Source organism: Schistocerca serialis, chromosome 8 (genome assembly GCF_023864345.2).
Source record: "Schistocerca serialis cubense isolate TAMUIC-IGC-003099 chromosome 8, iqSchSeri2.2, whole genome shotgun sequence".
Lineage (NCBI taxonomy): Eukaryota > Metazoa > Arthropoda > Insecta > Orthoptera > Acrididae > Schistocerca > Schistocerca serialis.
In genome coordinates, this window is record NC_064645.1 from 437,923,496 (window position 1) to 437,936,229 (window position 12,734).

The 12,734-nt window shown below is 38.6% G+C and overlaps 1 protein-coding gene across 1 annotated transcript in view; it reads right to left on the reverse strand.

Annotated features, from left to right (window-relative positions):
* Nucleotides 1-12,734, reverse strand: part of LOC126416528 (zinc finger protein 771-like) — a 151,920-nt gene that overhangs the window by 103,290 nt on the left and 35,896 nt on the right. The window lies entirely within an intron of this gene.

A 12,734-nucleotide genomic window follows, 5' to 3' on the forward strand; every position in this document is an offset into this window, starting at 1 on the left:
CTTCCACCTTTCTGCTTTCCCTTCTTTGCTTAGAACTGGGTTTTCATCTGAGCTCTTGATATTGATACAAGTGGTTCTCTTTTCTCCAAAGGTCTCCTTAATTTTCCTGTAGGCAGTAACTATCTTACCCCTAGTGAGATAAGCCTCTGCATCCTTACATTGTCCTCTAGCCATCCCTGCTTAGCCATTTTGCATTTCCTGTCGATCTCATTTTTGAGATGTTTGTATTCCTTTTTGCCTGCTTTATTTACTGCATTTTTATATTTTCTCCTTTCATCAATTAAATTCAATATATCTTCTGTTACCCAAGGATTTCTACTAGCCCTCGTCTTTTTACCTACTTTATCCTCTGCTGCCTTCATTATTTCACCCCTCAAAGCTACCCATTCTTCGTCTACTGTATTTCTTTCCCCCATTCCTGTCAATTGTTCTCGTATGCTCTCCCTGAAACTCTGCACAACCTCTGGTTCTTTCAGTTATCCAGGTCCCATCTCCTTAAATTCCCACCTTTTTGCAGTTTCTTCAGTTTTAATCTACAGTTCATAACCAATAGATTGTGGTCAGAGTCCACATCTGCCCTGGTAATGTCTTACAATTTAAAACCTGGTTCCTAAATCTCTATCTTACCATTATATAATCTATCTGAAACCTGTCAGTATCTCCAGGCTTCTTCCATGGTCTCTGCCATATCCTCTGCAAAATTCCCTTTTGTTATGGTTGCAGGGACACAATTGCTGCAGTAACTGCAACTTGTATGGTTACATATGCAGGCATCTTTTCAGAAAATGCCACACTATTATTTGAGGAAGTTGAAGTTGCTGGCCTGCCTGTCTTGTGGATTTTCGAGGGCTCCTTGTGAACACAAGCTAGGATACACTTGACATTTTCATGTGATCTGCATGGCTGACCAGTGCTCTTCCCTATGGATAAGCAACCAACTTCCATGAATTTTGTATGCCAGTCATAAATCTGCTTGCACAGAGGTGGCTTCTTGCTAAATCAAGGGTGGAATGCATGCTGCACTTGAAAAATGGATTGAATTCGCACAAATTGCAACATACAAAGTGATTTCTTTAGTGGTGTAGTTACCATGTTGCTACAAACAAACAACAGCACAGCAGTGCCGAAACTTTGAACCTTCCTCTATTTAGTGACATGCGCAATGTGTTTCTGTCTTTTATAGCTAGTCTATAATAAACAACCGAAATCTGTTCTTTCTTTTCTTGTTTGACACATTTAAGGGTTTCACATTTTCATTTCATGAGACTAGTATCATCAGTAAAGAAAGGATTTTAAGGTGCAAACCTTTCCACAAAAAAAACCTCTCCTAAAGAAAAGAAATTTGTTAACATTGAATAAAGTTTTAAGTGTTAGGAAGACTTTTCTGAAAGTATCTGTATGGAGTGTAGCCATGTAGGAAGTGAAACATGGACGACTAACACTCTGGGTAAGAAGAGAATAGAAACTTTTGAAATGTGGTGCTACAGAAGAACACAGAAGATTAGAGAGGTAGATCACGTATCTAATGAGGAGATACTGAATAGGACTGAAAAGAAAAGAAATTTGTTGTGCAAACTGGCTAGAAGAAGAGATCAATTGGTAAGACACATTCTGAGACATTAAGGGATCACCAATTTAGTACTGCAGGGAAGAGTGGGGTGATAAACCATAGAGGGAGACCAAGATATGAATACAGTAAGCAGGATCAGAAGAATGTAAATTGCAGCAGTTATTTGGAGATGAAGAGGCTTGCACAGGATAGAATAGCATGGACAGACGCATCAACCAATCTTTGGACTGAAGATCACACAACACAGCTATTTTCACATGGACATGCTTTGGGGAGCATGAAATGAAGCAAAATATGCACAGTTCGTTGCACCTTTTGGGAGGTTACTGTATTTTACACTTTTTCCCTTATACCTCATGATTAAGCACCTTTCCTCCAATATTCATTTGTGATTTTAATAGATTAGACAATTTTTTTCTGTTCTTGAACAGGATTTTAAGATTTTTTTTAGTCAGTATTCGACATTGGTCAATAAATATTAAAATATAATTTATGTAAAGTACCAGTAATTATTCATACCCCCAGCAACAAAAACCAACTCTGTTACAATGGTCAGCTTTCAACTATGAAATCAAATAAAATTTAAATAAATGACGCTGCAACATAAATTCAATTAGTGCTGGCATGAATTTAATGATATCTGTCTATCAACTTTGTACTGCCTTATTGGCCATGTTAGTGTTTTACCAGACAGATTTTTCACAACAAAATCACGCTGAAGGTTAAGAAGGAGAAGAAGTTACGTGCTCTTTCAGAAGAATTCACTTTTGGAAGAAGTCAACACCCTGCAAAGTAAATATTGCAGTCGATGACAAGTATAAAAGAAACAGAACAAAACAGCACATCCACAACAATGAACATTTAAAGAACACTGCACTTTGAAAGTCGAAACCTAAGCAAGCTACTCTATACATGCCTTCGCTTCAGGATCTGGAAAGCAGCAGTCACTGAATGAGCTTAGTGTGGATCTTGACATGGAATTAATCCAAACAATCTTGCTTTCAAATCATTAACAAAGGTTAATGATGGATGAGAGCACTCTGAGAACAAGTTACATACAGTCAATTCATGACAATGTTTTAGAGAAAATGAAAGAGGCAGTTGGCAAACATGAAGTTGGATTCTTTTTAGATGAAACTACTGATGAGATGTAAAGATATATTTTGAATGTGTTGGTTTTTCCATTACCTGGTGAATGGATAAAACCTTTGCTTTTTAAAATGTATCAACTTGAAAAGACAAATGACTGCATGATAATGCATTCATTCAACGACTCAAGCTTGAACCTGTGGACATGGGACATACAATACAAAAGTCATGCTTGTGGTGACTGATCAAGCATGCTACATGCTTTTGGTTTTCCAACAATTTAAAGGCATGTACCTCAACCTCAACCATGTGAAATATATTGCACATGGTCAACACCTTGTGTGTGAAAGTATCAGGGAGTATTGCTACAGGGTAAATGACTTTGTTGCTGCACTGAAGAAGATTCTGTTAAAGGTTCCCAGTTGTCAAGTATTACATGAAAAAAATGACAGGACTCCACCTTCCACAGTTCCCACAAGATGGGGTACTTGGATAAGATACACAAACTTCTTGTGCAAAAACTTTGATAAAACCAAAAATTACATATGTGCCCTAGACTCAATGAATGCAGCAGTCATCAAGCAAGCCCAACAATTTGTTAACAACAAAGACCTACAGTTGGAGCTTTTTGCAGTGTGTGGCTACATGTATTTATCTGATGTGATTCAGAGTCTGGAAGAAGAAGGTAGAGAGAAGAAGGAACAGCGGAAGAAGTTGATGAGTGTTAGAAACATACTTGATGGATCTGCCACAGACATATTTGAATTAAATTAGATAAGCAGTACAGATGTGGAAACCTTTGCAAATTTGACTCAACTTCCTTTATTGGTGCTGACAAGATATGCTCCACTGGCTTCTGTAGATGATGAACAGAGTTTCTCTGCATATAAGGAGCTACTGACTTTGAAGTGCCAGTGACTTAGTGTCAAAAACATTGACATGATGTGTTGGTTACTGTCTCCAGAAGTAATCAAACCATTAGCAGTCAGTCTGTTAACCACTCAATTAGTAGTGATTAAAAACACAATCCAGAATTCATGCCTGTGTGTTAATTTTAAACCCATGATTAATGGGCTGTTAGTCACAGATTCATGTTTATAAGAACTTACCATATAGTGGAGATGCTGAGTCGCAGATAGGCACAACAAAAAGAGTTTCACACTTCAAGCTTTCGGCCAATGGCCTTTGTCAACAATAGACACACACACCCGTGCACACACACACACACACACTCATGTTGTGTGTCTATTGTTGACAAAGGCCGTTGGCTGAAAGCTTTAAGTGTGAACCTCTTTTTGTTGTGCCTATCTGCGACTCAGTATCTCTGCTATATGGTGAGTAGCAACTTTCCTTCTCATAATATTGTTACACTCTATCCTGGATTTTCCATAGTTTGTTTATAAGAACTGTTTGCCAAATTAAAAGGCAGCTAGGGTTTTTTTTTTTTTCAAACATTGACCGTTTATATGCTACTTGTACGTCCTTTCAGACAAAAAATGTTAGCAGCAGCATAAAAAAATTATAAAAAAAAGAGAAAAAAGAAATTGGCCAAAGGGAAAGTAGGACTAACTGCACAAACTTAAATATGTATATGCATAGTTCATACATCCTGGAAATCGAGAATCTCAACGATTTTTGCCTGTTATTATCGATACTGCTGAGATATCCGTTCTGGGAATTCCAAGACTGTATCAAAATCTCTAAAGCAGTTCCTCAGACTAGCTTGGACAATACAAAAAGAAGTGAGTATTGGACTTCAGTTTAATCGTAGGGAGAAAATTTAATAAAACAATTTTTATTTACTCACTAAAACATGACTACAACTTAATGTTTGTAAGCAATAATATTTGTCTATTATGCTTTTGATGGAAGATGAATGCAATATATGTTCAAATGGCAAAAGATATTTTTTATGCGTTACAAAAAAAAAAAAAAAGGGCTCTGAGCACTATGGGACTTAACATCTGTGCTCATCAGTCCCCTAGAACTTAGAACTACTTAAACCTAACTAACCTTAGGACATCACACACACCCATGCCCGAGGCAGGATTCGAACCTGCGACCGTAGCAGTCGCGCGGTTCCGGACTGAGCGCCTAGAACCGCTAGACCACCGCGGCCGGCTCGTTACAATTACAATTTAACATGTTTCAGATTTTTTACTTTACTTACACTGTCAAGGGGCCATAGACTTCAGTATATGACATGAATTTGACCTGATATGCCAAACTACTCCAGATGAGAAGGGTCTTATGAGATGGACAGACACACAGAAAGATGGATAAAAAAAATGACAACATTTTTTTGTGTTATATAGAGTTACAAATTAACATTTTTCATTTTTTTTCCTTTTCTTGTACTGTGAAATCTTGCCTCTTGCCAAATTTCATGACTCTAGGTCAACAGGAAGCATCCTATGGGTTTTGACTAGTGAGTTTTTGAGTATTAAAATATATGACATAACTGGCCATATCTTTTGAATAACATGACTTACGAGCTTAAAATTTTTACGCCTCCAAGGAACAATAGACCTTAATATGTGATGTAGTAAATTTGAACTTGATACGTATACCTCTTCTTGAGAGAAAAAGGTTCCTAAGAGACAGACAGACAGACAGATGGACAACAAAGTGGTCCTACAAGGATTCCATTTCTACAGATTGATGCATGGAACCCTAAAAACACTGCATTCGATCCCTGTAGGTACCAGCTCATACCACTTGGAGTGGCTGGCATGTGTGTAAGGTTTTGTCAGTTCCTTGAACAACTGGTGTATACAACTGAAGATTGTTCAAATTATTTAGACATCAGTGTAGGAGAGAAAAAAAAAAAAAAAAAAAAAGAAAAAAAAACCACATGGGAATATTACGTACAGGATCTACATACCCTTTTATTGGAATCAAAAACACCCACTCGCAATTACAATTTGTGAAATCATCAAAATCACATCCCTCAATACATCAGAAAAAAGATGAAGGGAAATATTCAAATGATTAAATAAAATACTTACCAAATCTTGTTACATACCTATCCGGTGAAATACTAGTTTTGGCTACTGACAGATGCAACACAGCAAAGGATTTTACAGTGGGAATCATAGAACGTGCATGAAGGCTTTCACATTATTAAATTTTACATCTGCAGATGTGGCAAACAATTTTATTTAGTGACAGATTACAAAGCCTTATTAGCATCTTTAGCGCAGCAGCTCAACTACCATAAAAGACTGCAATTGTGGGCATGTTTTCCTAGAAATTATAATTGTGTAATACCTCTGAATTTTTATGTACAAACTGTTATTCTTTATGTTTCCATATTTGCAGCCTTCTGCCACTAGAGGGCTCCGAACTGTAGCATGTAACAAGGTGGTGTGTAATGTAACTGTGTCAGCGCACGAGAAAAGGCATGCTGTAAGCAAGTTTCAAATTCAAAGAGATCATCCACACATGAAGCACCCTCTCCTTCAGCATGATGATGTCACACCTCATATGAGTTCCACAACATCTGTAACAATCTGACATCTTCGGTTCACTGTAATCTATCATCCTCCACACAGTCTCAACTTGGACATATCTGATTTTCATCTGTTTCCAAAACTTAAACACCTTCGAGACTTCATTTTGATAGTGATGAAGTGGTGCAAGCAAAGACGAGGTTGTGGCTCCATCAACAAAGTCAATCGTTCTACAGTGGTTGTATCAAGAAACTGGGTTCTCATCAGGAGAATTGTGGTTGTTGCCAGGGTGACTATGTTGAGAAATAATTATGTAAACATGAAGAATAGAGTTGTAGAAAGTTAACAACATTTGTTTGATTTAAAAAGAGTTGTAGAAAGTTAACAACATTTGTTTTATTTTAAAAAAACTTTAAGATTTCTCTCATAAAAAATTTGGAGGCATTACTTTTCAGTGTGCTAGGGTAAAATTAGGAAATTAAGAAAAATCAGCACCCAGTGCACTAACGGTAATGTGCTATTATGTCTCCCGAAAGGCCAAGACCCAGAACTTGATGCACAAGAACTCGGATGCTTCCAATCAGACATGGGAGCCCAAAAACCCTATTTGGAACTTCATGACAATATTCCTACTATATGTGCAGTACCTGTTGTTACAGATGTGTCAGAAAAAAGACACCACACATTCATGATTCCATGGGCATATACATACACAATGAAAGAGAAATACCGTACCAATAGCAGCTGCACAAGGACACTGAAATAATTCAGTGGCAACAACTGAAAATTTGTGTGGGCCAGGACTAGAACCCAGTTTTGCCACTTAATGCGAGTGGTCATCTTAATCCCTTTGGCTATCTGAGCACGCTTTCCGACCAACCCAATTTCCCACCTTGTCACACACTACTTCTGTAGCACCCCTGTCCTCACCATCCTCACTGCTGACAGCATTTAGCATGATTCCTGCAAGATGTCGTATCTGGAGTGAAAGGGGTTCGAACTCTTGCATGTATCACGCTAAATGCTGGGAAATGATGATGATGGACAGACGTGGAAGTAGTGTACGACAAGTTGGGAATTTGGGTTGGACAGAAACACTGCTTGGACAGCCGAAGGGGTTAAAGTGAGCACTCGTATAAAGGTGGAAATCTGTTTTCTAATCCTGGTCCTCCACAAATTTTCATTTGTTGCCACTAAATTATTTCAATGTCCTCAAATTTGAATTTTGGCTTTAAGTTATTTGTATAAATATAAAGGAGTGAGAATTAGTTGTCAAATTTTGTTTGGTTTATACATATAAAACACATATATAAAATATGATATGTTTATACTATGGTAAAAATTAGGCATAGAATACGAGTTTGGAGAAGAAATACTTACATTGCTTTACATATACCTTTAATTACGCTAACAAGCTGTTTTATACTGGCAGCTTCACTTTTTAATTTTTTTTTTTTACAGGCTGTCATTTCCAAACTAAAACAAACAAATACTGTCTTGCTTAAGATGGAATATCTCTCCAGTTTCTCTCACCAAGTACGAAAAAAACACGAGCATAACCACCCAGAAATCGAATCTAGAAGCAATTACCATAATTATTAGCTTGAATAGATTAATGCCAGCCACAAATTATTATCAATACACTTTACAGAAGAAACCAGCAATGTCTTCCTGTTGAGGTAGGGATTGACTCATTCTATTTCCCTGAAGAGTTTCCTTTGTGATGGACTGACAGAACATCGTGTGTGAATGAATAACTGTACAGGTCTCATAGATAGCTATTGTTCCATGCTGCCTGATCAAGATATTTAAATTTTTAACTCTTTTAATTTTTCTGTCCTGTTTTTTTTTCTTCTGAAATTGTTTTCAAAATGTTGATTTTTCTTGTTGTTACTGATTTATGTCTGTCAGTAATGCAAGATCATTGACAAAAGCTAACCACTGAATTCTGAAGTTCATATATTTAAAGTATAAATGCTTCTACTCAGGGGACTAATGACCTCAGCAGTTGAGTCCCATAGTGCTCAGAGCCATAGTGCTCAGAGCCTTCTACTCAAATGTGTGTTTTTGGTGGACAGGGGTCATCATGACTCACCCCCAACACCACCTCTTGTATCTGCATGTGATACATTAAACAAGTTTGCATTTATTTATAAATATATGGAATACATTGATTCAGATTTGTGCCTATTTCCTTCTATGTTGCAACTTTTTCCATTTTTGTACTTGGTATGGCATTTTTAGCATAGAAAAATACATGTGCACACACCAAGTCAATGCATTTTTCACTTGCTTCCAACATTTCCCACACTTGTGCGATGGACAGTATTACAATATCATTGGCAAAAGCTAAGACTGAATCTCAAATTCTGTGCAGGATCGCCAGTATTTACGCCAACTGCACAACACTGCCAGTGTGCCACTCCAAAGTCGGGAAAGTATGGTAACTCCAGGTCATTCACTAGCAGGCACTACACTCACCCTGACAATCCAATGAATCCAGAACACGTTCATTTCACTGAACAACGCCTGCCAGCATTACTGGATGCTGACAAGGAAGACAACCACCCTGAAGAAGAGAATGCTGAAGTGGTGGCTAGGCAACTACAACGTCTCAAAATCAGAGGCGAGTGCCCCAACTTGCCCACAAATGAACAGCTACATCAGATGACACTAGCTGCAACAGAATATCTAGCAAGTATCTCCAACAAAATCCTCTGCTCAGGGAAGAATCCAATACACAAATCTGGGAAGAACTCATGTCCAGCGATGAGTTTTCATTCGAAAAATTTGCTTCAAGCATTGAGCAACATATTTGAGTGCATCCATCCACTCCATCCTCGGCAAAACATACAGCCTAAGACCTGCTCCTGGAAGAGCAATCCTCCATCTTACAAAGACGCACTCGATGCCCTCGAACATCAGGAATACTTTGGGATGGTATTCTTAGGTGTTTCTAGAGCTTTTGACTCAATGTGGCATGTGAAACTACTGTATAAACCCCTGGATATGGGGGTGCCTCTGACACATGTATACCTACTGAAATCGTGCCTTGAAGGAAGAAGCTCCCTTGTCAAGGCAGAAGGACTATCTACAAATCTTTGTATCCATGCAGAAGTGCCTGAAGCTTCTGTGCTCGGCCCACAGTTGTACTCTTTACACAGCAGACATTCAAAGAACCGAGTACAATTATCTCACTACGCATAGAAGACTGTGCTCTTTTCCAATGGCATCAACTCTGAGCATCTTCAATGTCGACTCCAAGAAGCATGTGATGCTGTCTGCTGCACCTCAAAAACAGGGCTTTTTGTTTCACAATTTACCTTCTGTAAGACATTCCTTCAGCCAACCTCTCCAAGGTCACAGTGGTGTCTCCAGTCCGAAAGAACTTTTGCCAGGCTGAGCAGCAATTGTACGCACAGAAGAAGCAGTCAAATAATAGACATATTCGCACTCTGGGATGAAGAGCACAATGGTCAAATACCAGTAGATAGCCATACCTGTTGCATTACGAGTGAGTTGTCAGCAAGAAAGGGGAAAAAAATAAAAGGTAGAAGAGAAACAACAACTAAATATGCAAGGAAAACAAGAACACCCAAAAATTAAATTGCAGGCACAACTGAAAACTTTTAACTCCAGAAATGGGATGTCCCATGTGTCTAGCCCCAGCTACCATTCCATGTTCAAGACTGTTAATCCCTATCGTGTGGACGTAATCACATCGCAAACCTTTTGGCATGAATCACCTGCGTACAAATGACAACAACGCCAATGCACATGCATTCTATACCTTGCGTGCGCGATATACTGGACATCCAATACCGTAGCCGGCAGACGGCAGGGCACGTGTGAGATCATTGAGTAGTGGTGGGGGCTGCTGGAAGGCGCTGAAAGGGAAACGCCGAGCACTGGAGGGGAAATGCAGTTCTAAACTGAAGACTACGCTCATATTTTTTGTAAATATTAAGCCGAGCCCCTTCACGACCACATTAGCGTGGTGGCCATTCATAAAAATCTGTCACAACCTCTTTGGTTAGTATCTAGAAAGAATCCTGCCGAAAATGCACCGATTTATTTTCGCCTGTTTTGTTGGCCATCTGTAACTTTCAGAGAAGTGTAACGAGGTGGGAATTTTGAGTAAAACCATTTATCTTGTTGTTATATTAAAATTTGCTTCTTTTGACAAAACTTAGCGGAGTTTACACAATCTCGCTTCAGTAACATGTTATGCCGGTGCAATTGCGAGAGAATTATGAAACAGAAGTTTATTAAGTGAGGAACTGAGGAAACTAAGGTCAGGATCTCATGAGAAAGCGCATCGCCGGTACAACATTAACGTGTAAATTACTTCACTTATGTTGTTCCAAAATCCATAGCATTTCTCCTTTCGTCAGCTAACCATGGTCCTTAAAAATTACATTATTTCATCGGAAAAGTCTGTAGTTAGTGGAATAACACGTTAGATAATGAAATTTTGCATAATAACCATATGGCAAAATACTCTCCTCTACCATTTGACGAAATCTCATATCGATATGTCAAACCGTTAATGAAATGTTAGGAATGCTGCGGATATTTCACTCCAGCTTTATTGCTGGCACAATGCTATCGCAAACGAATGCGTTACATCAAATCAGTTTTCTCATGACTGGTGACAGATAGAGACCTTCACCCTAGTCTAAAGAAAAATTCAGTATGTTAGCTAAATTTCGTACGCAGTAACATATTATGTAATATGCACCAAACGCAAAATCATAGCGAGCCTGTTCTTCATTGCAAACTTTTTCTAATTTAGTGCAATGTCTGACTTTCACGTAAATATTACAAGAACTATGGCCATTAACGGAATGATGGGCGCATCATAAAGAACCTGGCATTTAAAGCTACAAGTAAAGCAAAAATCAATTTTTTTTGCCAAATAGTTTCTGTAAAATCGTTTGAGAAATACTGTAGGGAGTGCGCGTCGAATCTGTCATCGCTGACCGGCCAAAAGGTGGCAAACGAGTGTTGGCCTCACCTGAACAAACGAAGGACCTCGCCCAGCGCTTGAGACGATAACTGGTCACTAATGAATCGGTCATCGTATCCTACCGCAATCTGTATATGTGCAAAAAACTTCCTGGCAGATTAAAACTGTGTGCCGGACCGAGAATCGAACTTGGCAGAAGAACTGGCAGAAGTAAAGCTGTGAGGACGGGGGCGTGAGTCGTGCTTGGGTAGCTCAGTCGGGGAGCACTTGCCCGCGAAAGGCAAAGGTCCCGAGTTCGAGTCTCGGTCCGGCACAGTTTTAATCTGCCAGGAAGTTTCATATCAGCGCACACTCCGCTGTAGAGTGAAAATCTCATTCTGTATATGTGCATACTAGTATCACCTCAGTGTATTAAAAGTCATTACCGTTTTCTTATTCATACTTTAGCTATGCAATTTTCATTTAAAAAATCGTGTACAGTCGCAATCTTTGGAAACGCTAGTTGTGCTATGACTGTCGTGCCGTTATTTAATACACGCTGTGAAAATGGCTGGCGCTGCTTCTTGCTCCGTTGTGAAAACACGCGCGTGGAACACCGTTAAAAAAGTTGTTCCTAATCGCTACCGTTAGAGAATGGTAACTGGGTAATAGAAAGTCGTTGATTCGCTCCTCACATTGTTCTCTTTTCGTTCAGTTCGAATATCTACGTCATTTAAATACAAAATTCATCAAATACACGCTAATTAATCAAAATTTTATGAAGAATGCACGTCCTCTTGTTTCTAATTGCATACTGCAAGCAAATTTCCAGTTTTCATTCCAAATATAAATTCTTAAGCAACTATATTTTATAAAACATTGTTAATGTAAATTGTTTAAATTTAAAAGTAGGCTACTACAAGATGTGTCTCACACGATCCAGAATAATACGCGTTGTAGAAACACGAAAAACAGTAATTTTCACTGCATCGAGCTTACCGTACAAATGCTGCATTTTTACAGTTGCTACCGAACCACTTCAATCTGTAAAACGACTTGCACGAGAAGTAAGAATAAATGTAAGTTGCCAGATGTACTGGAACTTCGTCACAGGTCAATGATGAATGCTGCAGAATAGCATGTCATAAAATAAGACGAGAAAATGTGACGCTTCATAGATTCTGTTGCTGATCGCCTCGATATTAACATGGCAAATAACAATTCCAATTGTGAAACGCATTCTTCGGAACCGGTTATGAAAGGAATTCCGAGATTATCGGACGCCTGAATGAATTCCTTCAGTGGCTTCAGTATTCAACTATACGGTGAAATCCCTGCAATACGCTTTTACCTCACATGTGGCTCACGTAGAGAACTTACCCTGTATTTGGGTTAGGAATTTTTGTAACTCTTGTTTTTATATACGATAGTATGTTAGCTAAGAACGAGAACATGTTGTTTTTCGTTTGATTCCCTAAAAATGTTATTAAAGGAGTTTCGTTGTATATTATTCCATTTGTTTGTAAATTAACTGACATTCGAAGCAATATTATTTCTCTGCTTGTCTCTTTTTCATGTCTAAACTGTTCATATCACTGCAGGTTAGTTCGACCAGCTAGCCGGCCACTGCTGCCCGAGCTAAATGCTGTGCTAAAGCTGTCGTCCCGTTTTATCG